Source organism: Crocuta crocuta, unplaced genomic scaffold (assembly GCF_008692635.1).
Source record: "Crocuta crocuta isolate KB4526 unplaced genomic scaffold, BGI_CrCroc_1.0 scaffold119, whole genome shotgun sequence".
NCBI classification, from domain to species: domain Eukaryota; kingdom Metazoa; phylum Chordata; class Mammalia; order Carnivora; family Hyaenidae; genus Crocuta; species Crocuta crocuta.
The window spans coordinates 875-27473 of NW_027551562.1; positions in this window are offsets into that span (position 1 = coordinate 875).

Genomic DNA, 26599 nt, shown 5'->3' on the forward strand with positions numbered 1-26599 from the left:
CATGAGAGACTCTTGAATGCTGAGAACAAACTGAGGCCTGATGGGGGGGGGGGGTAGTGGAAGGGGGGGATGGGCATGGGGGAGGGCACTTGTTGGGATGAGCACTGGGTGTTCTATGGAAACCAACTTGACAATAAACTATTAAAAAAACAAACGGATCCCACTCCATATGCCCTGGTTCTAGGGCAGTGCCACTCTGCCCAGCTGACAAAAGGCCTCTGGCTGGTGCCTGCAGGGTCTTCTGTCTTTGGAGTGGCTATATACCTTCCTCCCACAGCACCTAAGGGAGGGAAATGCTCTCCCAGTGTGCCTCTGAGTTAGCTACAGAGCCTGGGGCTGGCTCCCCACCCCCTCCCCCAGGGCAGCTAAGGTCCAGAGAAAGTCACACCATCCTTGGATCATCATGCCCAAGGCTGTTTACAAGAGGTTCTTCTCTTGTCCAAATACAATCCCACACTTCCATCGCCTCTCTTTCTCTTCCTTTTGTCTCTCTACCAAAGGGGCTGCCCCTTTGGTCTGTGCCTAAGCTGCACGTTTTCTATCTCCCAATTTGCAAACATACATCTCTGTCCCGCCAAGCTGTCCCTGTGGGCCCCTGGAGATGTTACTGTCACTCTGCAGCCCAGATTCCTGGATTTGCAAGTCTTCTGGCCGCAATACTGCTGTGTTTGAGGAATGAGGGAATTTCAGGCCCCCCTACTTTTATGCCATGTTGACTCCTCCTCCTCCTCACATGTATTATTTTGTATAATCTTCAGAATAATCTTGTAAAGAAGTCAGGTAGTTATCTTCAGTTTAGAGAGGCTCAAAGAGCTTACATGACTTGTTCATGGTCAGTGACCACCCCACCAAAAGATGGTAATGGGTCTTGTTATTCATAGTAAGGCAATCTACTACTATATCATGCTCCTAATTCACAACACATGGCTATTTCTAGACACTTGTATTACTTTTGACATAAAGTCCCTGAGCACCTACCTTATTTTTAAGCCTAGAGAGAATAGAAGTGAGTATTTCCCCCATAGCTCAGAGGAAAGAATAACCCCAGTATTGATCTACTGCAAACAAAGTAATAGATGTTGTAGGACTGGATAGGTGGAAATCTATACCAATTCATCTGGCTGTTTTGGTGCTTGTAACTAGTAGAAAATACTCTGTTTGAGTAAGCACTTCATTTCAATCACTGTAAAGCACTAGCTATATTTTAACTTTCTCTCTCATGGTCTGTATAATATTTTTTCCCCTTAGTACAAATTCCATGTAAGTACAATCAAATGTAGTTCTAGTTATAAATCAAAGATGTCAACCTATGATAAAAAATGAAGAGACCGATCTAGTCTGATTGATTCTCTTGTCAACTAATCTTTACTTAACTGTTCTGAGTCTTTTAAATTGCCCAGTCACTTACAAAAAAAATACTATTATTACAGATAAAGTGTAACAAGAGCATAAATGAAGACACTACTAGTAGTAGTGAAGCACCACAGTAGCTAAGATATACCAAGTGTTCAATGAATAATTGTGAAATAACAGAATGTCCATATTCAGTGAACATTAATGTAATGGAAATAGAAGGACATTGGAAGAGGGGGAGGCAGGGAGGGAAAAAAAAATGAATCAAACATGGTTTCCATGTCTCTACTTTGGAAATCACTGAGATAGGAAATACAGGAATATGGAAAGATCAATCAATGTAAAAAGTATATGGAACCTCCATATGTAGATATGGTAGATAATTAAAAGATAAATGGGTCTGGAGCACAAGAAATATCTCCAGGCAGGATATTTATGTTCTATTATTTTCTGTTTACATATAGAAGGTAAAAGCCAAGAAAGTGAATAAGACTAATTTATTTATTCAGAGAATCTGTATTGAAGTAATTGGCTACATGCTAGAATGAAAAAAACTTGAAGTCAAAATTCTTAAGGAACATCAACATTTAATGGATAGAAGTATAAGAATTAAGCGATTTTTTTTTAGAAGAAATTACGTTTCAAGCATTGATTAACTTAGTGTTTTTAGGTCAGAATTTCTATTGTTGAGATTTGGACATATTTATTTTAGGGAATCAAATGGTATACCTTGGCACCTTCTTCTTATAGTTTTTGGCATTAAAAGTGCTACTCATTTTCTTACCCTATTATCTAGTTACATGAACTACATAAGTTAGGATTTAGATTGCTTTAGAAGATGCTACCAGTCACCTGCCCAACATCTATCTCTCCTAGCAGAAGCCGGATTTTGTTGAGGTTTTCAAGCAAGTTCTAAAATGGCCACCAGAGATCCCCACTTCCCAGTATTCATGTCTTGTATAATTCCTTCTCCTTAAGTTTGGGCCAGGTTTATGGATTCATGTCAAATGAACAGAACATGACAAAAATGAGGCAGTGTCACTTTTGAAAGAAGCTTATAGAAAGACAGTGACTTCCATGTTGGGAGTTCCACACCCTGTCAGATCGCTTGTCTTGGTGAAAGCCAGATGCCATGATGTGAGGGAGCTCTGTAGAGAGACCACATAGCAAGCAAATGAGATCTGCCAATAATTACTGAGCAAACCTAGAAGCTGACTTCTCCCCAGACAAGCTTTCCCATGAAACCATAGTTTCAGTCAACAACTTCGCAACTTGACTTAGCCTGAGCCAGAGGTGCCCAAATGAACCATGCTGACTCCTGATCCACAGAGCTGTGACATGATAAATGTTTGTTGTCTGAGGCCACTACGTATCGGGGCAATGTGTTATGTGGAAGTAGATAACTTGTACAGCGGACAACACGCTGCACTTGTATAGTCAGAACTTATATGATAGATAACTTCTACATCTATAACTCTCAGGACTTTCTACCCAAAGCAACTGTCAGATGCCTTTTGCTGCTACATTTTCACTCTGTCTGTGGCTGGACCTGAGCATTTGTAGGAAAATTACAAGGACATGATTCAGTTTAGTCTCTGCACCATCCTGCAATGACCCCATGTGCTGTGAATAATATTTTATATATTACTTAATCAGAGGCAAAGGGTAGCAGAAAGAAAGCAACCATTAGACACAGACAGATCTCGGTGCAAATCCCAACCTCTCCACTTAGGTTACAGTGATCAAATCAATCCCTAAGAACTTGGGTTTCATCATTCACAAAGTGCTGATCAGTGGTGCAACAAACAGGAAAAGTACAAGATGCAAGTGGACCACAGACCTAGCTTGAAAACTTCAGAGAAAGCATTCTAGATGAAATGTCATGTAAGCAAATTCAAGAAGGATGAATAGAGGTTACCAAGCAGAAATGGGAAGGCAGTGTTCTGAGCACAGGGAGTAGCTTATACAAATGCCTGGTACCTTTGACAGATTGGAAGAATGTGTGGTTTGCAAGAAGAATAGCAAGTGATGACTCTGCAGAGACTGACAGGATTCAGATCATGAACTTGATAGCAGATTAATCCTAGACTTCTTTGCAAGGGCGATTAGGAGTCATTCATTGAGAGTTTTAAGCAGGGATAGTAAAATAATTAGATTTGCATTTTGGAAATATCACTCTATGCCTGGTAAATGCAGAGGTCGACAAACTTTTTTGTGAACTGTGAGACAGTAATATTTTGCATGTTGTGATCTATATAGTCTCTGTCACACCTGTTCAATTCTGCTATTGTAAAGCAAAAGCAGCCACAGACCATATGTAATAGATGGGCACGGCTGTGCTTAAATAAAACTTTATTTACAAAAACCCACAGTATTTCACCCCCAGGGCTGTAGTGTGCAGATCCCTGATATAAAGTGCACAGAAGGAAGTCAAGCATAGACACTGGAAATATTTGGAATGACAATTAGTTAATTGCTAAGTTCACTCATTTAGAATACCCAGTTCTATGTACTGGGAACTCTTTTAGATACTCAGGATATACTGATGATAAGAAAGACAGAGCTCCTCTTCTGATGGAGGTTATAATGCAGCAAATCAGAACAATTAAAAGAAAACAGCCTTAATACTAAACTTTGTAAGCTGAAAATCATGAAATGCATATAAATCATCATCATTATAAGGAATATTTAACATGATTATTTTCTTAAGAGGTCATTTAAAAAAACATAATGTCAAGCATATATTTACTGACTGACGGAATAGGAAGACTTAAAGAAATTACAGACAGTTCTAGGCAAAAGAATCTAGTATAGAATTCATGCCAAGAACTCTGTAGCAATTTTCTATATGGGGCCGCCTCTGACACTCACAATATCTTTTCAAGGGGGCCATTGGTGGTTCTATTTTACAGATGTGGAAATGTGGCCTACAGAAGTCTGAGCACTCCCTAGGACCTAGGGAGCTGGCATTTAGACTCTACAGATGATTCTCTTTCCCCTCCCCCACATCACTTGTTTGGGAAAAACAGACAAACAACCAGGAGTTTTAAGCAGGAGGGAAGCAAAGGGTTGAGATGAGCCCTTCAGGGTCCCACAGAGAACTCAGGACTGGCCTGGGAACTGAAATCAGGAATTGCAATCGCCACTTCCTGCTTCTAATCACTTTCCCAAGAGAGCTGTCCCAGCTGTTCCTGAGCAGAAGGAAGGCTGAGAGAATCTTTTAAAATCCAAGCCCTTGTTATAAATTTAGACTTCAGGGAAGGAAAAGGAGGGGAAAAAAAAGAAGAAGAAATTGTTGGCTTAAGAAAGTAGCGTTTCCCATTCATCAGATCAAGAGCAGTGAACAGAGGAAGAGAAAGTAGATTGGGTCATTTTGAGTGCTGTCCCCAAGGCTCTGAAGCCCAACACGCCCTGAACACTCACCCACCCCACTCCAAGGGAATGCGGTCATGCCCAGAAATATGTGGCTATACAAGGAAGGCTTCTGTTTCTTCCTAATGAGTTGATTATATCCTGTTAAAAGAATCGTAAGGCCATCAAATGTCAAGTCAATTTTCTCAAACATATTATTTTCATAGCAGCTGGGTCTGACTAACTGTTGAAACAGAGCATCCTTTTGTCTCATTTCACTGAGCATGTTTAAGTGGAACTCAATTAATAAAAGGAAGAAAAAAGTCTTACAGGACACATGATCCTGATTCATACAAGTTTACAATTCAGTATTTAGAGGCCAATTTTATTGAGATCATTTGGTCACTTAGTTCACAATGAACTAATAACAAAATAAATGAGGAACGTGTCATTTGCCCATAAGAGCCACTTTCTCAGAAGATGGGTGGGATGTCTTCAGTTACTGGCTCTGCCTATGAAGGGTTGATGGGTGAGCTAGGAGGTCCAAAGAACAGAGTTCTAATACTTATGCTCCCCACACATGCTCCTGAATGAATCTCCCTCATAACATTCTCAAAAAACACAGGAAATATCAAGATAAAACAAACGATCTTTAGCATCAGATACCCAGGGCCTCAGCTTACTTATTTGCTGAATGGGCAGAGCAGTAACTACATAAGACTTTTTGAAGGCATTCAATGACATAAGACTCATAACACATAACACATTGGTACAGAATAAGTTGTCCATTAATGGTAGTGATAAAAAATGATGGTGATAATGATAATAGTGATGAAAATGGGAAAAGATGAGGCATTTTGTAAAACACGTGTCCAGGGCCAAGTGAGCAAGGAAGCCATGAAATGTGAAGCTGAAACTAAAATGTGATTCATGTTCGCATCTGACAAGTTTCACGTGCGCAGGGTCAAGTGTGATACCAGGAAGCTATGTCTTCCTTCAAAAATTAGATCATGTTTCCCTCCACCCAAACCCAATTCTCACCAAATTTTGCTGTAGATACTCTGGTTCTTTCTTCCTTTTTTCTCCCTTCTTTCTTCCTTCCTTCCTTCCTTAGTTTTTTTTTTTCCTTTTCCTTTAGAGAAAGAGAGCACATATGAGCCAGAGAGAGGGGCAGAGGGAGGGAGAGAAGGGGAGGAAGGGAGGGAGGGAGGGGGAGAGAGAGGGGAGAGAGAGAGAGAGAGAGAGAATCTTAAGCAGGCTCCATACTCAGTGTGGAGCCTGATGCAGGGCTTAACTGCATGACCCTGGGATCATGACCTGAGCTGAAATCAAGAGTCAGATGCTCAACCAACTGAGCCACTCAGGTTTTCTCCAGCTTGCAGTAAAAGAGAAAGTCAGAGATTCAAAGCACACAAATGATTTCACACACCATTGCTGGTTAGAGGATGAAAGGGGGAATAGAGCAAAGAATGAAACAGGCCATTGGAAGCTGAGAGCCAGAAAAAAAACCTAAGTCCTACAATCACAAGGAGCTGAATTTTGCCAATAGCAAGAATAAGATTAGAAGAGAATTTTTTTTCCTAGATCCTGGAGATGAAAATTCAGTGTAGCTGATATCTTAATCTCAATACTGTGGTACCCTGGGCAGAGGAACCGGCTCTGTCATGGTGGACTTCTGACCTAGACAATGTGAGCTAATTACTTTTTTTAAATGTTTTATTTATTTCTGAGAGAGAGAGAGAGAGCAGGAGAGGGTCAGAGAGAGAGGGAGACACAGAATCTGAAGCAGGCTCCAGGCTCTGAGCTGTCAGCACAGAGCCTGACCCAGGGCTCGAACCCATGAACTGTGAGATCATGACCTGAGCCAAAGTTGGACGCTTAACCGACTGAGCCACCCAGGTGCCCTGAGAATGTGAACTAATTAATGGAGTTGTGTTAACCCACTGATTTTGTAGTAACCTGTCACATAGCAGTAGAAAACCAATACAAGTGGTCTGAATGGCTCTAGAGCCAAAAGTTGCTCTGAGTCCTCTGGCCTCTGAGTAAGTCTGATTCATCTCTCCAGGCTGAGAAAAGGAAAGATGAATAGTAATAACTCTAATCACTCAAGCTAAACACATATGTATTGCACACACCTACACACATCCCCACTCAGGCTTTATCAGGATAGCTAAGGCAAATTATACCTGAAGTATTTCAGCTAATGAGCTCATTTTCCTTCTTGCAGTTAGCATGCCGTTTCTTCAGCAAGTACTTACGGAAAAATTATTGTACGCTGGGCTCTAGAATAGACCACAGAGGCAGAATCCATACACAGTTCTTCAAAGAGATCATTGAACAGTTCAAGTAAGCAGTGAGATAAGGGTATTACAGAGAAAAGAATGTGACCCAGTCCTCCAAATCAAAAGGCTTCCAAGAGCAAATAGTTTCTAAGCTGAAATGTGAGGAATTACTTGCTCAACATTGACGTGAAGGGAAGCAAATGTTTCCAGGAAGCAAGGATATTATGTGCAGACTACCGAGAGTGATGAAGACCAGAGTTCTCTGGAAAGGCCAGGCAGCATTTATCCTGACTGGAGCATGCTTCGGGGGAAGGAAAAGAAGAGAAGCAGAGTTGGGTTGGTAGAGTGAAATCCTCTCTAACAAATTCGGAATTCTTCCTAAAGTCAAGGGAAATCCATGAAGACTTATAAGCAGACAAGCAGTAGTATCTGCCTTGTTTAACCAAAGATCAATCACCCTGCTGGGACATACAGAATGGTTTAGTGAGGGACACTCAACACTGCAGCCAATAAGCCATTCCAGTAATTCAAGTGATATTGACAAAAGAATAGTGCCCTGCATTAAAGCAGTGCCAGTGGATAGCAAGAAAAGAGACTGGAGAATTGCTAATTTCAGATTTTTCAAGACTTGGATAGGTACAGGAAGACAGGGAGAATGGAATCGAGGGCACCTTTCAGATATCTGACTTGGGAAATGGGTTGGGTAGATAGGCCACTCACTGATTGGGCACCTTAGAGAAGGAAACCATTTGTGTGGGGGGTAGGAGGTTGGGGAATAGGTGGAAGGTTTGGTTTTGGTCATGCTGGACTTCTAGGTGTTCATAGGAAAATGAAATGGATATATGGAGTTGGGAGCTATTTATGTGGTGAGTTTGGTAGAGCCATATGTGACTCTATAACTTCCCGTTTTTATGGGTTGTAAACACTAAAAGCATGGATTCCTTAGCTGCATCACAAATGTCTTAAGAAATTTTTTCTTAATTCTCCCTCCAGTTAATTGAAGTCGGTTAAGTTTCCAGGGAAGCACAATTGATGTAAACTGGACTATCATTTGTGTCGCCATCATAATTAGTCTTTCCCTTTCCCTTCAGGAGGATGGGCGGACAGTGAAATCACTGGACATTTTAAGGGAGAGAACATAGAAGCATTCAGAATGCAGCAAGTCTCAAAGAGAGTTGATCAATGTGTAAGACATGGTTTCCTTTTATTAAACCTATTTTTTTCATATTGTTAAATAGTTAATAAGAACTCCTGTTACTTATACTGTGAACTTAAAATGGGGAGATAAAAGATAAGTGGGAGAATCAAGTTCACCTTAGAAAATAAGCAATCTTACTAAAGAAGTGCTCATTGGTGCCTGCTGCCTTGGGTCTTGTAAAAATAAAAGCAACATGATTTCATAGCTTTAGTAAAATAGTGACCAGGAAGGAATACCTTCCAATAGAAACATTCTACCTAGGTTTCATTTTATGTATTCATTTATTGAACAAATATTAATGCTTGAAGTAATTAGTAAACAATGATTAGTAGAGGCAGAATATCATGAGAAATAAGATCTTGGATGCTGGGATGGCATAGACCTGGGCTTACATTCTATTTAAAATACTTGAGAGATATGCAATGCTAGACAAACTGTACATTCATTTCAAAGATGGGTTTTCTCACACCTAAACTGGAGAATAATAGAACTCATCTCACACAACTGTTGTCAGCATTCAATGAAATAATGTGCATCAAGAACTTTGTATGACATTAGTTATTTATATGATCACTTTTATTCTCATTCCTTGTATTCATTCCGATATGAAGGGTTTCTGACATCTGTTATTAACCGCTAGAGCTGTGCTCACTTTGGCAGCACATATACTAAACTCTAGGGCTAATAACCTATAATTCTAGAACACCAACTTACATGGATGGAGATTAAACATTTGCAGCATGTGCAAACAGAAAATAGTGCATACAAAATAACATATATAACATTTTTTAATTGGTTACGATGTGCCAGGCATATATTCCAAGTACTTCACTTCCATTTATCTATACAACACTGGATGTGAAATTGGGTTGTGAATGGAGCCATTTGATCTCAGATCACACTGAATCACCCTAATGTAATGAACACCCAAATGAACTGCGTTATGTATCAACGTATGTATGTATATATGATTTATGTGTATTATTTTCAACTGTTAAACTTATCAGCCATTACATCGTTGAATCTCCAACATCTGGCCTTGGGCTTCTATGATGCCTAGCATGCGTGTTAAATCAACAAACTAAAAAGTTTATTTGAAGAACAACAACCTAAAGCATTTCATAGAGCTCTAAAGTGACATATCTAATTCTATGTATTTTTTAAAAAAATTTATATAAAATGGTGACATCAAAATAGTCCTCCAGTCTTAACCAATGACCATTCCACTATAGCTAACATTCACTGAATATTTCACCATGGGCAGGCACTTTGACAAGCATTTTATATGCATTTAATCCTCAAAACCACTTTCCGAATTGGGAATTATTTTTATTGCTTTCAAGATAAAACTGAGATTTAAGAAAGCACAACCTACCACACTTGTGGTCAGAGATAAGGACTGAGCCAGGACTCAAACATGATTCAACCTGAATCCAAAGCCCCTTCTCCTAAAAGTCACTTGGCTATTCTGCAATCCTCTCCTACGCTTGAATGTGTATAATTTTTTATAAATTATTCATTTAGCATTAACTTTTTGGCCTGAACACTACTTTTAGAATCTCTGAGAAAGGAATTGGCCAGGTTAGATAAATAAAAGCAAGGAGGAGAAACAGAGATGGGGGAAATTAGTGGGATCAGAGAAGAGACTAGAGTTGGCCCTGAAGGGCATTTTGGCTGACAATGTCCCCTGCCTGCCCAGTGCCCAGAGTACCTTCGTTCCTTCGTTGCCAACAGAACCTGTGATGTGCTCACTCCTGGATGATTAACCATTAACAGTTAAGTCCAACTATTAACATCTTCTGCTCTATTTCCCTTGCTACTAGAGAACCTCTGATTTAAATTTTAGCCTGTGAAATATAAGAAGAACACAGAACAAATACAGAATATAGAAAAAATATAGAATACAGAAAAAATAAGAATCTTGGGGGGGATTTCCAAAATAAGACTTTGATTTCCTGATAAAAAAAGAAAGTCATGGTTGCTTCTTTCCACCTTCTTAACTTGAATACAGAAATGAGGTTTGGAGCTACAGATATCATGAGAGTCTGTGAGAGAAAAAGCCAAGTAAAATATAGTTGAACCTCGTCATAATTGAACCATTGAACTAGCACTACCTCCCCAGTTTCTTGTTACATGAGAAAACCACTATTAGTCAAAATTTCTTGTTGTTGCTTGGATCCAAAGACATGTCTAGCTGATAAAGTTATACCAGCTATGGATAAATACAGAGATGGAGGTGCTGGGAGTATGAGACTTAATAAGGTGTTTAATGAGTTTTATTTTGTTTATTTTTCCTGCCCTATTTAAATGACTTTTCTAGCTATGGTGCTATGTTCCTTGAGAGATGAAAGTTAGCTCCTCAAATGACCCAGGAGCAGATATATCCAGCTTTGTAGTTTGAAGACAAAACTATGCCATAAAAAAAAACAACAACAAAAAAAACCCGTCACATAGGTAAATACTTCAGAGCACTGAATAATAGCAGGACCAACCAAGAGCTTTGTGGAAAACTGACTCTGGCTCTTCATAAGGGTCTAATTCACTGTCCCTTGGTACCACAGCATGTAACAGGCACAATAAAGTTTCAGTGCGATAGACCCAGCTCATAAAGTTTCCATTTCCATGAGGACTTTTCGTAACATAAAACTGGACACCCCAGCAACACATTTGCTGTCTACAAGTGTTGAAACTGTGGTTAAAGCGGAATATTAACAGCATTTCACACTTGTGCTGTCATCTGGATTATATAACAACGTGTGGAGTTTATAAACAGCAACTGCTCATTTTTGTGGTTGGCTTTTTACTGGATGTGCCCAAGAGCCATCTGACTAAATAAGTCGGAAGCAATGAGACTGAGCAAAAGGGAGCATTGACATTCTTTGACACGTGCAAAACCAAGTCCTGCAGAAACTCACAGAAAAGAAGACTTCTAGAAAAGTCTCCAGACCCCCAGGCTATGGCCGAAACACCACAAAAATATAAATGTGAGTTTTCTTGTAGATTGGCTCTACCTTCTGAGAGTATCTTACAAATACTCCCCTACCCCATTTTGCTCCTCTAAGAACACTGTTGCATCATAATACTTAAATATTGGATAGTGGTATTGTCTAAAGGTAAATCACTTTCAGAAGGTACATATCGAGTAATAAAAGTAACTGTCATAAAAAGAAAAATCATTGTTGTATGTATCGATTCCCAAGAACAAAGCATTTTACTTCTGCCTCATGACCTATTATTTCATAGAATGATGGAATATTTTTAGAGATATTTTCGTAATACGAGTGCTGAGAATCAAAGTGAATATAATTGTCTAAGACTATGTCCCAGAGATAACTAATGGAACTTGAAAGGCAAAAATGGGCGCTTGGGTGGCTCAGTGGGTTAAGCGTCTGACTTCGGCTCAGGTCATGATCTTATGCTTCATGGGTTCGGGCCCCGCATCAGGCTCTGTGCTGACAGCCAGCTCAGAGCCTGAAACCTGTTTTGGATTCTGTGTCTCCCTCTCTCTGTGACCCTCCCCTGCTCATGCTGTCTCTCTCTCTTTCTCTCTCTCTCTCTCTCAGAAATAAATAAAACAATAAAAATAGGTTTTTTTATTAAAAGAAAAGAAAGGCAAAAACAATTCACCAGGGAGATGAAAAAAGATGAATAAAGTCACCAAAATTGTACAAGGATAACATCTTTAGGGAAAAGCTAGGGGAGGTAGAACATTAGCTATGTATGAGTGAGGGGTCCTATACTCTACTGAATATATTGTTCTGATAGAAATATGCAGTTGACTCTAGAACAATGTGGGGTTGGGGCACCCCACACACACATCTTTGAAAATCCATGTAAAAGTTTTGACTCCCCACAAACTTTCCTTTTTTTTTTTTTAATATTTTTATTTATTTCTAGGAGAGAGAGAGAGAGAGAGCGTGAGCAGGGGAGGGTCAGAGAGAGAGGGAGACACAGACTCTGAAATAGGCTCCAGGCTCTGAGCTGGCAGTCAGCACAGAGCCCGATGCGGAGCTCGAACCCACGAACCGCGAGATCACGACCTAAGCGAAAGTCGGACGCTTAACCGACTAAGCCACCCAGGCGCCCCAGCCCACAAACTTTCCTAATAGCCTGCTGGTGACTGGAAGCCTTGCTGATAACATGAACAGTTTGATTAACATATATTCTGTTTATTATATGCACTATATGCTGTATTCTTATAATAAAGTAAGCTAGACAAAAGAAAATGTTATTAAGAAAATCATAAGGAGGGGTACCTGGGTGGCTCAGTCAGTTAAGTGTCTGACTTCAGCTCAGGTCATAATCTTGCGGTTCGTGAGGTCGAGCCCTGCATTGAGCTCTGTCCTGACACTTTGAAGCCTGGAGTCTGCTTTGGATTCTGTGTTTCCCTCTCTTTCAGCTCCTCCTCCAGCTCATGTTCTGTCTCTGTCTCAAAAACAAACATTAAAAATTTTAAAAAATAATAAAATTTAAAAAAGAAAATCATAAGGAAAATATATTTGTAATACTGTACTGTATTTATCAAAAATAATCCACATATAAGTGGACCAGCACAGTTTAAATATGTGTTGTTCTGGCAAAGGAAACAATCAATAAAACTAACAGGCCACCGATGGAATGGGAAAAGATAGTTGCAAATGACATATCAGATAAAGGGCTAGTATCCAAGATCTATAAGGAACCCACTAAACTCCACACCCGAAAAACAAATAATCCAGTGAAGAAATGGGCAGAAGACATGAACAGATACTTCTCCAAAGAGGACATCCAGATGGCCAACAGACACTTGAAACGATGCTCAGCGTCCCTCATCATCAGGGAAATACACATCAAAACCACACGGAGATACCACCTCACGCTGGTCAGAGTAGTGAAAATGAACAAATCAGGAGACTCTAGATGCTGGCGAGGATGTAGAGAAATGGGCACCCTCCTACACTGTTGGTGGGAATGTAAACCGGTGCAGCCCCTCTGGGAAAGAGTGTGGAGGTTCCTCAAAAAATTAAGAATAGAACTCCCCTAGGACCCAGCAATAGCACTGCTAGGAATTTACCTGAGGGATGCAGGAGTGCTGGTGCATAGGGGCACATGGACCCCAATATATATATAGCAGCACTCTCAACAATAGCCGAATCATGGAAAGAGCCTAAGTGTCTGTCAACTGGAGAATGGATCAAGAAGATGTGGCTTATCTATACGATAGAATACTACATGGCAATGAGAAAGAATGAAATCTGGCCATGTGTAGCAACATGGATGGACCTTGAGGGTGTTATGCTGAGCGAAATAAGTCAGGCAGGGAAGGACAGCTACCATATGTTTGCACATATAGGTGGGAACTTAATGGAGGACCATGGGGGGAGGAGAAGGGGGGACATAGTGGGGAAGGGGGAGAGAAGGCAAACCATGAGAGACTCTTGAATGCTGAGAACAAACTGAGGGCTGATGAGGGTGGGGAAGAGGGGAAGGGGGGAGATGGGCATGGAGAAGGGCACTTGTGGGGATGAGCACTGAGTGTTCTATGGAATCCAATTTGACAATAAACTATTTAAGAAAAAAAACAAATATGTGTTGTTCATGGGTCAACTGTACTCGTTAGATCCTCTTGCAAAACAAATAATATATTTATATTTGTAAATATATTCATAAATGTATTGGTGCATCAATCAGCAAATATTCACTCAACACCTAATGACTACATTAGACTTTGTGAGAAGAAGCCTAGAGAGGTCTTTCCATCATTGTTTTTGGACTGTGGATCTTTTAAGACAACTGAGGAGTCAATGTGCAAAGTCAAAAAGAGACCTAAGCAACAGAAGCCAGTCAAAAGATGTTCTGTTGGAACATAGAGTAAAAAAGCAAATTCACTGATTTAATTCATACACATTAATCAAGCTTTATTGGATAACTATGAATAACATTTAGATCTAGGGTTAGAATGAAGAATAATCTGTTCTTGAAAAACCCCTCTAAAATGTTCAAGTCAAATATATGCACACCATTAATTTAAATGGAAAAACTTTTAAAACATCCTTGGGCCCCCAAATTAGTACCCATTTATATTAACACACCTTGAAATGTATGAAATGGACCTGATCATTTAAAAAAAAAAAAAAAAGATATGGCTGTCCGCAGGCCATTCACAGTAGCAATAGAGAAAGTCTTACTGCTTTAGTTAGATCCTTGGGCTGCAATCCTTTTACATCTAGTCTCTGTGTCAAGTCTTATACTAAACTCATTGTTTCAAGGTTTCGGCTTCCTTGTAACATTTGTTTATCCTGTCTTCTCATAATTCTGACTCTGTACCCATACCCTAGCCCCTACCCTAATGTGTCTTCATCCTGATTCTACTTCACAGCTTCCCCTATACATAATTTTCAAAACTTTATCACTCCTTTATCTTAGCACCTCCATGAAGCCTGTATAAAATTCCAAAGAGAGGATACTTCCTGGCCACAGCCATGTTTTCAGGATTGGACGTATTGTAGGTTGCATGTATCCTATAGCTTAGCACTCCCTGGATAACTGCCCTCCTTGGTCTCAAGGCTCTAACCGGGTCAGATACCATAACTGATACGGTTAATACAAATGTGGTGTTCAAGGAACCAGTGGGATTTCCAAGTAGTTTGGAAGTTCAAGAGTTGGCAAGCTTTCTGTAAAAAGCCAGATAATAAATATTTTAGGATTTACGGACCCAGAAGCAACATTCTGGATACTTATATAACAACTTACATAACTTAAATGACAACTTATGTAATTCAGAGTGCTATATGACAACCATGTAAAAACACAGCAGCATGTTTAGTTTGCAGGTTATAGGCCATAAAAGTAAAATAGGCGGAAGGCCAGATTTGGCCCATGTGTTATCATTTGCCAAACCCTGGTCTATCTTAAGACGTGGTATTGGAGGGGTGCCTGAGTAGCTCAATCTGTTGAGCATCCGACTTCAGCTCAGGTCATGATCTCACAGTTTGCATCCGGTTTCAGACCCCATGTTGGGCTCTGTGCTGATAGCTCGGAGCCTGGAGCCTGCTTCAGATTCTGTGACTCCTGCGTGCTCTCTCTCTCAAAAATAAATAAACATTAAAAAAAATGTGGTATTGTAAAATACATATTTTACTTCTCAGTATAGAAATTAGGAGTCATTCTTTCAGAAGTGATAGGTAGCCTTACTGAGCTCTACCATGCACAGAGTCCACCCTCCCCATCTATACTTGGGTTGTACTTGCTTTCCAATGAAACTGTTTGATTGGGTTCACCCAGAAGCTGGCCCTGAGACAAGGATTTGTGAACAAGCAGTTTATTAGAGAGGTGACACCAGCAAATGCTTGTAGGAAAGTGTGGAAGCAATTAAAGAAAGAAGGCAGTTTTTAAAGAGTATGTTTGGAAGCCAGTTATGACTGTAGAGATCTAGAGCTTAGTCCCTCTGGGAACCCTAGGAGGCAGCATCAAATTCACACCTCAGAGTCCCCTCATTGTGGGTGAAGGAGCTGGGGTATTTATTCACCATCTCCCATCATCCACTGCTCAAGGAGCTTCCAACATTATTTCTCTAACTCTGCTACCCTGCCTGACATTCAGACAATCAAGAGCTTTGGCAAAAGAGATTTATAATATCTATGTAGGAGTGACATAAAAAGGACAGGATGAAATGATTCACATGAATGAGACTGTTTTTCAATAAAGCATCTCACTTTCGACCTATTCATCCAGCCTACATTTGATGCCAAAAAGCACAGAGTTGCATAAAGCATCACCATTATCAACTGCCTTCTACGCAGAGCAATGGGCTCCCTTATTTAACCTGCTGGATGGTCTTGTTAAGCTTTTTCCCCAAGTTTCTTTTTCTTTTTGCATTTTTCATCTTGTTTTCTCTTCTATAAAATGGGTTAATATCCCCTTGAGAAATCACCTAGTGTTTTTGAGGATGAAATGTGATATTAAAAACCATGTGTGTAAATCTGGCACATTGTAGACACCCAAGATATGTTATTCCACTTTTTTCTTCCCACCCACTTATCCTAGAGGACTTCCATTATTTTCCTTTCCATCCATGATTAGGAATCCTTTTGTGAACCGGAGACTAGAAATCTCGCACTGATTGGAATATGGCAGCCATTCAACATCCCCCCTGTCTGCTCTCACTAAGTTCATCTGACCCAATGGGAATGGAGAATCTCAGACTGCTTCATGGGTTACTCTGGAAAATTCCAAATTGAAACTTTCTTGAGAAAAGAGACATTACCTCAGAACTTCCACATGCAGCTCTTATGGAGTTTCTGTTTATGTGAATGGATATTTTCACCAGATATTGGAAAAATGCAAAAGCTCGGATCCAGTGCAATAAAGGCAACCCACTTAGCCATTAGCTCATGGTATTATGAAAAGTATAGTTGAAATTAGACAAATGCTCCACCAGGGATTATGGCCAGAACAAATTATCATTTCAAAAAAAAGAAGATCAAGAAACAACAGATTGCTGTCATTTTCCTTCTTGCCAGGGCCTTTGAAAAACAGACTAGAAGTCTCAGATGAATACCTTAAACTCCAAATGAGCACCGAGAGATTAAGGAAGCCTTGTGTCTTTGCTTATTGGATGGATGAATGAGTATTCAAGAGTTTTTATTTTTTTGTCTGTGAATAAATCAGTGGAACAGTATGTGAGGATGGCTTAAGAATGCTTCTTGAAGGATGGGCATTTGAAGAAAACAATAAAAGACAAGGTGAAGTTTGGGGACAGGATATTTTTGATTGAAAGGAAAGTACAGAGAAAGGCACAGAGAGAACAGGGAGTACAATTTCCTCTCCCATATGAAGAACTGCCTCCTGACTTTCACATTCCAACTGGAAGAAGCAAGACTGTTTTCCAAATAGAAATCATAAGACCAAAAAAAGTTTTAAATCTTGTTTCTCATAATGTTTTTTTTTTATTTATCAATGTATTATTCATTTCTCTTTAAAGACATACTTACTTTGGATAAAAATAATAAGCACAGAGAGCGTCTGCGTGGCTCAGCTGGTTAAGNAAAAAAAAGTTTTAAATCTTGTTTCTCATAATGTTTTTTTTTTTATTTATCAATGTATTATTCATTTCTCTTTAAAGACATACTTACTTTGGATAAAAATAATAAGCACAGAGAGCGTCTGCGTGGCTCAGCTGGTTAAGCGTCCAACTCCTGATTTAGACTCAGTCATGATCTCACAGTTCATGAGATCAAGCTGGTTCAAGAGATCGAGCCCTGTGTTGGACTCTACTCTGATGGTGAGGAGCTTGCTTGGGATTCTCCCTCTCTTTCTCTCTGCCCCTCTCCTGCTCTCACACACACACTCTCTCTCTCAAAATAAATAAACGTTAAAAAAAACAAACACAGAGCACACACTTGATTTTAAGTGAGCGTAATTCCGTAACTTAATACAACAATGTCTCCACTATTCCTGTCCAGATAAACTCACATTCATGTAATTAATACCAAAGTGTAGATACTATTTGACATTCCTTTTAGACATGATTTTGTAAATGTTTTAGCACTATCTTTATAATTATATTTAATTATTCATGATATTCCATTCAATGCAGAAATCATAATTTATTTAGCTAGACCACTCAAATGTTTCAATGTTTCTGTTACTGTACATAAATTTGCAAAGAATGTCTCTATTAATATGGGCTTTTTATTTCACTTAGTTTCTTTCTTGAGGATCAATTCCTCTGAGTGACATTGTTAGATCAAAGAATATTATCTTCATCATGGTTCTTGATATATATTGCTAATTGGAGTCACAAAACAATTACCAGCTGCACACCAAACCAGTACGACATTAGTGTACTAATTTCACTAAGCTCTGCTTGCACTGGATACTACCATTTTTTTAAATTGTTGAATAATTTAGCAGGTATACAAATAATCTGAAGGATCTTAACTTTAATGAACTATTCCACTACTACTAATTAAGTCTACACAGGGGTTGCGGTGATAACTCATTTAACAAACACTTGTTGAACATTGTGTTTGTCTCACTTCATGCATTAAGAACAGGAGGGAAAGACAGGAGTGAGGAGAGAAGTAACCAGGACTCTGGACACATAAGGCCTCTGGGCTCTGGTTAGGATTTTGACCTTAATTTCACTGCTGTGGGGAGCCACTGTCAGGGAAATAAATTATTTCATTTCATCTCTGTCTATCAGGAGCTTTTAAAAAATCTTAACGAAAAGATTAGAATCAAGGGCCACTCCTCATCACCCCAAAAAGTCTGCCCCTACCCCATGCCGACCACTGTGTACAGAGCAGAGCGCCATGACAAATCCTTGAAGATACCACTCCCCGTCTCCAAAAAGAAGGGAGACTATTAAGGAGCCTCTTGCACCGGAAGCAGTGCTAGGAGCTCTATGTATTCAATATCATTTTATCCTAACAGGAATCCTGTAAAGGCAGTTCCATTTGTACAAGTGAGGAAACTGAGGCTCAGTGTGCTCATTTTGGGAAGATCTTATGTTGATCTTTCTTACTGAAGGGATGCTTTACAAGATTGGCCCCTCAGGTGAACTGGTCACCACCTACGTCGTTCACCCCTCTTATCAGCATTTAGAACTTCCAAAGGAGACTGGCTGGATCCGAGGGGAGTAAACCCACAGAACTAGGAATCTGTCAAATTGGAAATCCAAATCTATTTTGTCTCCTATGACTTTGAACTACCCCCCTCCACTCTCTGGATCTCAACTCCTCAAATATGCAAGGCAAAGACAGGGAGATAAACCAGAGGATCTCTAGGGATCACTTCTGTTTTAATGATCTATAACAAACCTTTCCCAGTGGACTGTACAACCAGCAAGGAACAAGGCAGAGAGCAAGGAACATTCCCTGAAATGTGATTCTACAGTTTCAGTTCCTGGAACAACTGAAGAGTGTGGTAATAGAATCCATGGAGAGAGACTTTATGTGGCTAATATTCCAAAGCCTTCTAAGTACAGTAATAAACAGAGCACATTTGGTGACACAGAAATTACGAGGCACAGACCATAATAATAACTCATGTCTGCTTCTATTCACCAGAATAGACAAGAGATGCTTCCACCCCCAAGACACCAGAGCAAGAGAAAGAGAATTCCATTAGTTGCCACCACATATATTTTGCTTTATACTACTTTTTTTTTTGCCACCCACTGAAGGAAACCCAATAATCTGCAGAAGGTGCCTTATGTCTAGAAGTAAGTGGTGGTTAATTAACTGAATCATATGACACTAGACATCATATTTTCCATGCTGGAAAGCAAAGCTCCTATTTACTAGGCATCCTTGGTTGACAGTAACATACAATCGATAACTGGGAGGCGACTGTGAATACATCACACTAGCAAAAGATTGCCCAAAAGTTTCTGAAAGTTTCCAGAAAACTAGGTGATCACATTAGCCAAACCTACTTTCTTCTGTCCTGCATCTCAACACTCCCGCTCCTGAGATAATTCTTGGGAGATCTGTATCTAACTTCTGCTGAATACACCAATAGACATGGAACTTGGCTACTGGACCATTTTGTGATTCACCCCACTCTAGGCTGCGTGACAGTTCCAATGATCAGAGTGAGATATGCCCCCTTGGTCCTGTGGGGCTCAGGCAGGAAGCATTTATTCTTTGATTGTGTGGCTGTTTAAGGTCATGGAATGGGCCTGGCACATCTTCTAAGTCTTCTTTTCCCTGTGTTCAGTAATGTGCATTCCCTCCACCATCCCCAGCTGGACAAATCTCAGATCCTGTCCCCATCTCATTTATGCTTCCCGAAGTGGTACCACTTGCCAATCGCACCCTCTGAAAGAAGACGCACTATACTTGACATCTCCAAAGTGGGCTGTGTCAGAGAAAATGATTGGACTTATCACCTCTCTTAACCTGTACACTCCATCTCTGTTAACTTCACCCAAACATGATTTGCCTTTTCTCCAGCAACAGCGGCACACATTTGGCTTGTGTTTAGTCCTGTCATCAACTGGTGAGCTTCGAGCTCTCTCCAAGGCACAAGGAGGGGTATACTGAGAATCAAATACTCAGGGTCGCTATAATGTATGACAGAATAGAGCCTCTTGACAAAATCATAAATCAGCCTAGGCCATATTTCGGACATGCGCTTCTTTTGTGCTGCTCCTCTATCCCATCATACTTCTCCCCAAAGGTGGCAAACTGTAATGGTTAAGAGCTTGGCCTGTGGAGCCAGCCTACCCAAGGATCACACCCCAGCTCTGATATTTGCCAGCTCTGTAGATTTCTGAAACTCACTTAATATCTTTGTGTCTTATGTATAAACCAGTAATAGGGCCTCCCTTATTGTGTTCTTATGAGAATTTAATGATTTAATGTATGTAAACCACCTAGGACAGTGCTTGGCAAATAGTGCTGCCTGTACTGTAACCCTAGCATGGAATTAGGGACAATCAGGCCTGGAAGGCAGGACATAAAGGGTAGAGCAATCCATGCTCTAGTAACCTCTGTCACCTTAGGTTTGTCATGTTCTCTTTCAGTCCTTTAATTTCTCCATCTATAAAATTGGGAAACCAGACATGATGCTACAGTCCTTTCTGGCTCTTTCATTTATCAAATTATGATTGCCTACAAGTCTTTGGCCAGTGGCATGCGTGGAAAAGCATTCACAGCCTTATTTATAGGTAACAAAAGCTGAGATCTGACTCCTCTTGTAGGCATTGCTTTTATCGTGCAAACAAATCAAACGTAAAGGCAAAGTGTTGTGTAATTATGGAAGGCAACTTTGGGAAGACTTCTAAGGACAGTGGCACCTCTACAGAGCCTCCTTACAACACATCACATAGGGGAGACTTTTCATTCCACAAGTTGCTGTCATTGGTAACATGGGGAAGTATTGTTAAGAACAGCCTGGGCAGTCAGGAATGAAAGATTGTGTCATTCTGAGGACTGAAATAGAGAAAAGAATAAACTTTTCATGGAAATACTTGGCTTTGATGGGCCTTTGAAAACCCACACTGTAAACACAGTGGAAAAGGCACTGCACCATGGCAGAAGGCCAGAGGTCTGCCTCAGCTACAAAACCAACACAGCACTTAATTAACCTTGGCCATACGACTGAACCAACCAGAGATGCAGCCTCTTACTTGGCCCAGTGGGATAACAGTGCTCTCCCTTTACGGCCTCACAGAACTGCAAGAGATTGTGAGTGTGAAGACAGGGAAGGTGACTCAAGTGCAACATCGTCAGTGACCCTGAGGTTCCTGATCCTCCAAGGCCAGAAACCTTGTCCTACAACCTCCTCCATCCCTTATTTCCTGAAGCTAGATAAAAGAACTCGGCCACTCTCCATTTTTTATTCTCCCTACTCAATGCCCTTACATGGCTTCCTTGACATCTATAGCTCTTTGTGGTACTATTGACTATCATTCAGGATGTGGCTAGGAATACCTTTATGATCTGACCAGCTCTTCTCCTCAGCTTCATTTCTCACACACCTGCTTTAAAGTCTAAGATCTAGTTGACTGATCTTCTAATTTCTTGAGTATTCTTCATTTTCCCCTTATTTTATACTGTTTCTCCTGTTGAGCTGGTTCATAATTATGCTTCAAGTCACAGCTTTTAACCTTTTTCACATTCTCCCTCAAAATTAGGTAAGCTATGTTCTCCCACAGCCTGTATACTTCTCCATTATGGTCCTCACCATAGTTGATTGGAATTACTTGTTTAATCTGTTCTTCTCCACCATGGACTATGGGAATCTTTGTGCAGAGACGAGATATGTCTCTTCAATTTTCAGTGTCCTCAGTGCTTATCAGAGAGATTCATGTATACTGTCATTCAACAAATACTTGCATGTTAGAGGTAGATAGTATCATTTCTTGGCATTCTGTAAAGTCCTTCCCTTCACCAAAACCCAAGTCCCTTTCCTTTTTGTTTCTTTTGTATCCTCATAAGACTTCTTCTGATTTCCAGGGCTTATCACTGGCTTGAAGAACCATTACATTTCAACTCTTCTTGCAACAGTTATCTTAAATATCACTTCCTCCAGGAAGGTTCTCTGACTTAGTTCTCAGGTAGTGAGGCATTTCCTCTGCCCTACAACTTGGTTTATATGGCTACCAGATAAATTATATTTTATATATATTACTTGTTAACATGTCTAACTCCACCACCAAATTTTAAAGCCTATAAGTGCAGAAATCTGTTCATCTTTATTTTCCTTTACTCAAGAGTGTCTGCAAGATCAAAATGTCAAGGGTCTACATGGATTAGAGACCTACTAATTCCAGAAAGGACTCAGAGTATCTGACCCTCATTCATTCTTTCATTCAACGAGTATTTCTTGAGTTTACTCATTCTAGGTGATAGAGTCTCTGTGGAGAACAAAAGCCATTTTGTAATCCCCTTGAGATCCATAGCTTATACTTACCACTAATGATAATTTCACCTATTTGTCCTCCTAAACTTAATTATCACCTTTCTTCTAAAAGACTTCATGAGAATTAAACTTATTTGGTTTTGCCAGAGTGAATGAAATCCCACAAAGTATAGGTATTCCATAGTAAAAACTTAGGTGAAATGAGTGGCCACCATGATAGTATTAGACCACTTTTTAGTGTCATTTTTCTTGACTGCAAAATGCCATCTGGCAAAGTATGGCATTTATTGGAATAAACTCTAATACCAAGAGTCAATCAGCAATTCCTTGGGGGGCTGAAATGAGGATGTGGGAAATCCCCAGAGCCACAAAGCTTTCTACTTCTCCTCCTGGGAAGACTCTGTTAATGGCATTGTTCCTGTCCCCCTTAGGCTGGGCTGCTCCTGCAGACTCATCACATCTTTCTGCTTTAACATCCAGTGATTAATTACCCCAAGGCCATGAGAGAGTCAGAAAATAATATAACACTGCATTGGAAAAGCCATTATGCTCTTTATAGGAATCAAAGCAACACTGGGAAGGATCAGGTTGCACAAAAGTGGGTATCAGATTAGTCACAAAACTTGCTTGAATTAGCCAAGCCCAGATTACAGGTTAAATTTCTGAAAACAAAGAGAGTAAGATCTTTGGACCCATTTCTATAATTCTCTTAAGCAAGACAGCTTATAGTTAAATCAGTTCATGGAATGTCAGAGTAGGTGGACCACTTAGTTTTAGACTCAGGACAACATAACTGAGTCACTGGAACTAAATGTCATCATCGTGTTTAGAGTCCTGGCTCATCCACTTACCAGCTGTGTATCTTGGGCAATCCACTTGATTTCTCTGGGCCTCGAGTTCTGTAAAAAGGAGGTAGTGATAACAGACACCAAACAGGGCTAATGTGATGATGAAATTACGTGCCTACTAACATTAGTTCCCTGGTGACTCCAAATTTAAATCCTTCCCATTTATAGAAGGTCAATATGAGATAATGCAGATTGAAAAACACTCTATGTATCTTGAATAACTGTGTTTTATATTGTTTATTAAATAAATACCAGATCCATCCCTCCCTCACCCCAGTCCCACGTGATTCAATGATTGCTTCTCTGAATGTTGATTCCTTATCTGTAAGAGGCAGGAATAAGAAGACTCTCAAAAGATTATTGTGAAGATCTCATGGCGAGTACTGATTAATACTGGCTGTTATGTTGATGGAAAACCTTAGTATTAATGTTTCTGATCCTTATCACTTATGCTGCCTTCCCAAATATGAGAGTCACTGGCAATGTGAAGCAGTACTTGCAGATGATTTTTGGAGATCTTCCCAGTACCAAAAAGCAAAACTCAAAAGATATCAAAGTCACATGAATCTGTGACCATTTCAATGGCTGTTTATGGCCACAGCCTGGGTAGATGCTTGAGACCCTGGTTCCCAGAGTTCAACTTATTAAAACTTTGTATGCGCCAGGGTTGGGAGTAAAGGGTAGAGGAAACAAGGTTCCTAACCTCCACGAATTCAGACTTTAAAAAGAAATAAACCCATTGGGGCACCTGGGTGGCTCAACCGGTTAAGCATCCAACTCTTGATTTAGGCTCAGGTCATGATCTCACAGTTTGTGAGTTCGAGCTCCATGTCAGGCTCCCTCCTTACTCACTCTTTCTCTCTCTTTTTTTTTCTCTCTCTCTCAAAATAAATAAACTTAAAAAAAAACATGTTGCAAAACAAAACAAAGGAAATAAATATATTAAAACACAATCTCTTCCCTTTTTCATCACTTAGGAAAAAAAAATTAGATCCCCATGGAAAACTGTAATTGTTCCCAGAGTCATGGGAAAGGACTGATTCGTCTGTAGCCATGGTGACTGGTAACCATCAAAACTGCTTTTAAACCTGTTGAATTGATCAACAACTCCCCTCAATGGAGCTACTTTGTCAAGCCAGCCAATCAGTGACAGTCCCTGGCTTTGGAAAGATGGCTTATCAGGAAGTGACTCACTCTAAAAAACACACCACTGAGTGTCAGTCAACAGCAGTCCCCCACAAAATAATCTCCCTTACGCAGATGTCAGCGTACTTGTACCTCTAAACTCCCTCCCCCCAGCCCCTCAACTACACACTTCCTCAGCACCTGTAAGATGCACAGCCTGCGATGATGGGTCCACTGTGCCTGAGCAGAATGAATCTCCCTAATTGGGAACAATAAGTTCAGCCTTGGTTTGTAATTAGAGATAAAAGTGAGTGATACTCTCCTGATCCTTTGACACTGCTACATACTTTATACAAAAGTCATTCCAAACAGATTAGATTAAAATGCATGTGAGTGTAGGGGTGCCTGGGTGGCTAGGTCAGTTAGTGTCTAACTCTTGATTTTGGTTCAGGTCATGGTCCCAGGTTGTGGGACTGAGCCCCGTGCTGGGCTCCACACTGAACACTGAGGGTGGAGCTTGCTTACGATTCTCTCTCTCTCTCCCTCTGCCCCTCTCCCTCACTCATGCTCTTTCTCTCTCAAATTAGAAAAAAACATGTAAAAAAATACCTGAAACACATGTGAGTGTATGTGTGTCTATGATCATAAATGCATTAGAACAAAATATGTTTTTTAAAATATAGTTTATGGTAAAAATATTTTTGATCTTTATTTTTTATTTTTAAAAAATTTTTTAATGTTTATTTATTTTTGAAAGAGAGAGAGTGTTCAGAGAAAGAAGACATAGAATCCAAAGCAGGCTCCAGGCTCTGAGCTGTCAGCACACGGAGCCCAATGTGAAGCTCGAACCCACAGACCGGGAGATCATGACCTGAGCTGAAGTTGGTGTGTAACCGACTGAGCCATTCTGGCGCCCCAACAATGGTCTTTTTAAAAAATATTTTTGGGGGGAGCCTGGATGGCTCAGTCAGTTGAGGGTCCGACTTTGGCTCAGGTCATGATCTCACGGTCTGTGGGTTCGAGCTTCACATTGGGCTCTGTGCTGACAGCTCAGAGCCTGGAGCCTGCTTCCCATTCTGTGTCTCCCTCTCTCTCTGCTCCTCCCTTGCTTGTGCTCTATCTCTCTGTCTCTCTAAAATAAATAAACATAAAAAAATTTTAAAAACAAAATGTTAAAAAATATTTTTTTGAATGGCACCAAAGGCAGAAACTAAAGCAAGAAATACCAGTGGTAGAATGTAAACTTCTGTAAGTTAAAATGACACAATACCATCATCACTACTAAAATCTCCAACACCACCCACAGAAAACAACACTGCCAACTACCACCACTACCACTGTTAGAACTAAAAAGCAAATGATAGAAAGAAGAGAAATTATTTGTGATACAAACTGTAACATAAAGACTAATGTTCTCAGGGCGCCTGAGTGGCTCAGTCGGTTAAGCATCCGAGTTCGGGTCAGGTCATGATCTCATGGTTCCTGGGTTCGAGCCCCGCGTCAGGCTCTGTACTGACAGCTCAGAGCCTGGAGCCTGCTTTGCATTCTTTGTCTCCCTCTCTCTCTGACCTTCCTCTGTTCACGCTGCCTCTCTCTCTCTTTCTCAGAAATAAATAAAACATTAAAAAAAAATTTTAATTAAAAAACGGGCACCCTCCTGCACTGTTGGTGGGAACGTAAACTGGTGNAGCACTGGGTATTATATGGAAACCAACTTGACAATAAACTATTTGTAAAGAAAAAAAAATTAAAAAACAGACTAGTGTTCTCAATGTAGAGAGCACTCTTAAAAATCAGTAAGGAAAGAAGGAGAGGCGGATTTAGGAAGGTAAGAGGATACAAAGGTAACCACAAAAGAGGGGTGCCTGGCTGGCTCAGTTGATTAGGTGTCTGATTCTTGACTTTAGCTCAGGTCATGATCTCACAGATCGTGAGCTTGAGCCCTGAGTTGGGCTCTGCAGTAACAACACGGAGTCTGCTTGGGATTCTCTCTCCCACTTTGTCTCTCAAAATGAATAAATAAGCAGTTAAAAGAAATAAATGCAAATAGCAAGAAAAGGAAAGAATAAAGTGGAAGAGATTAAAAAGAA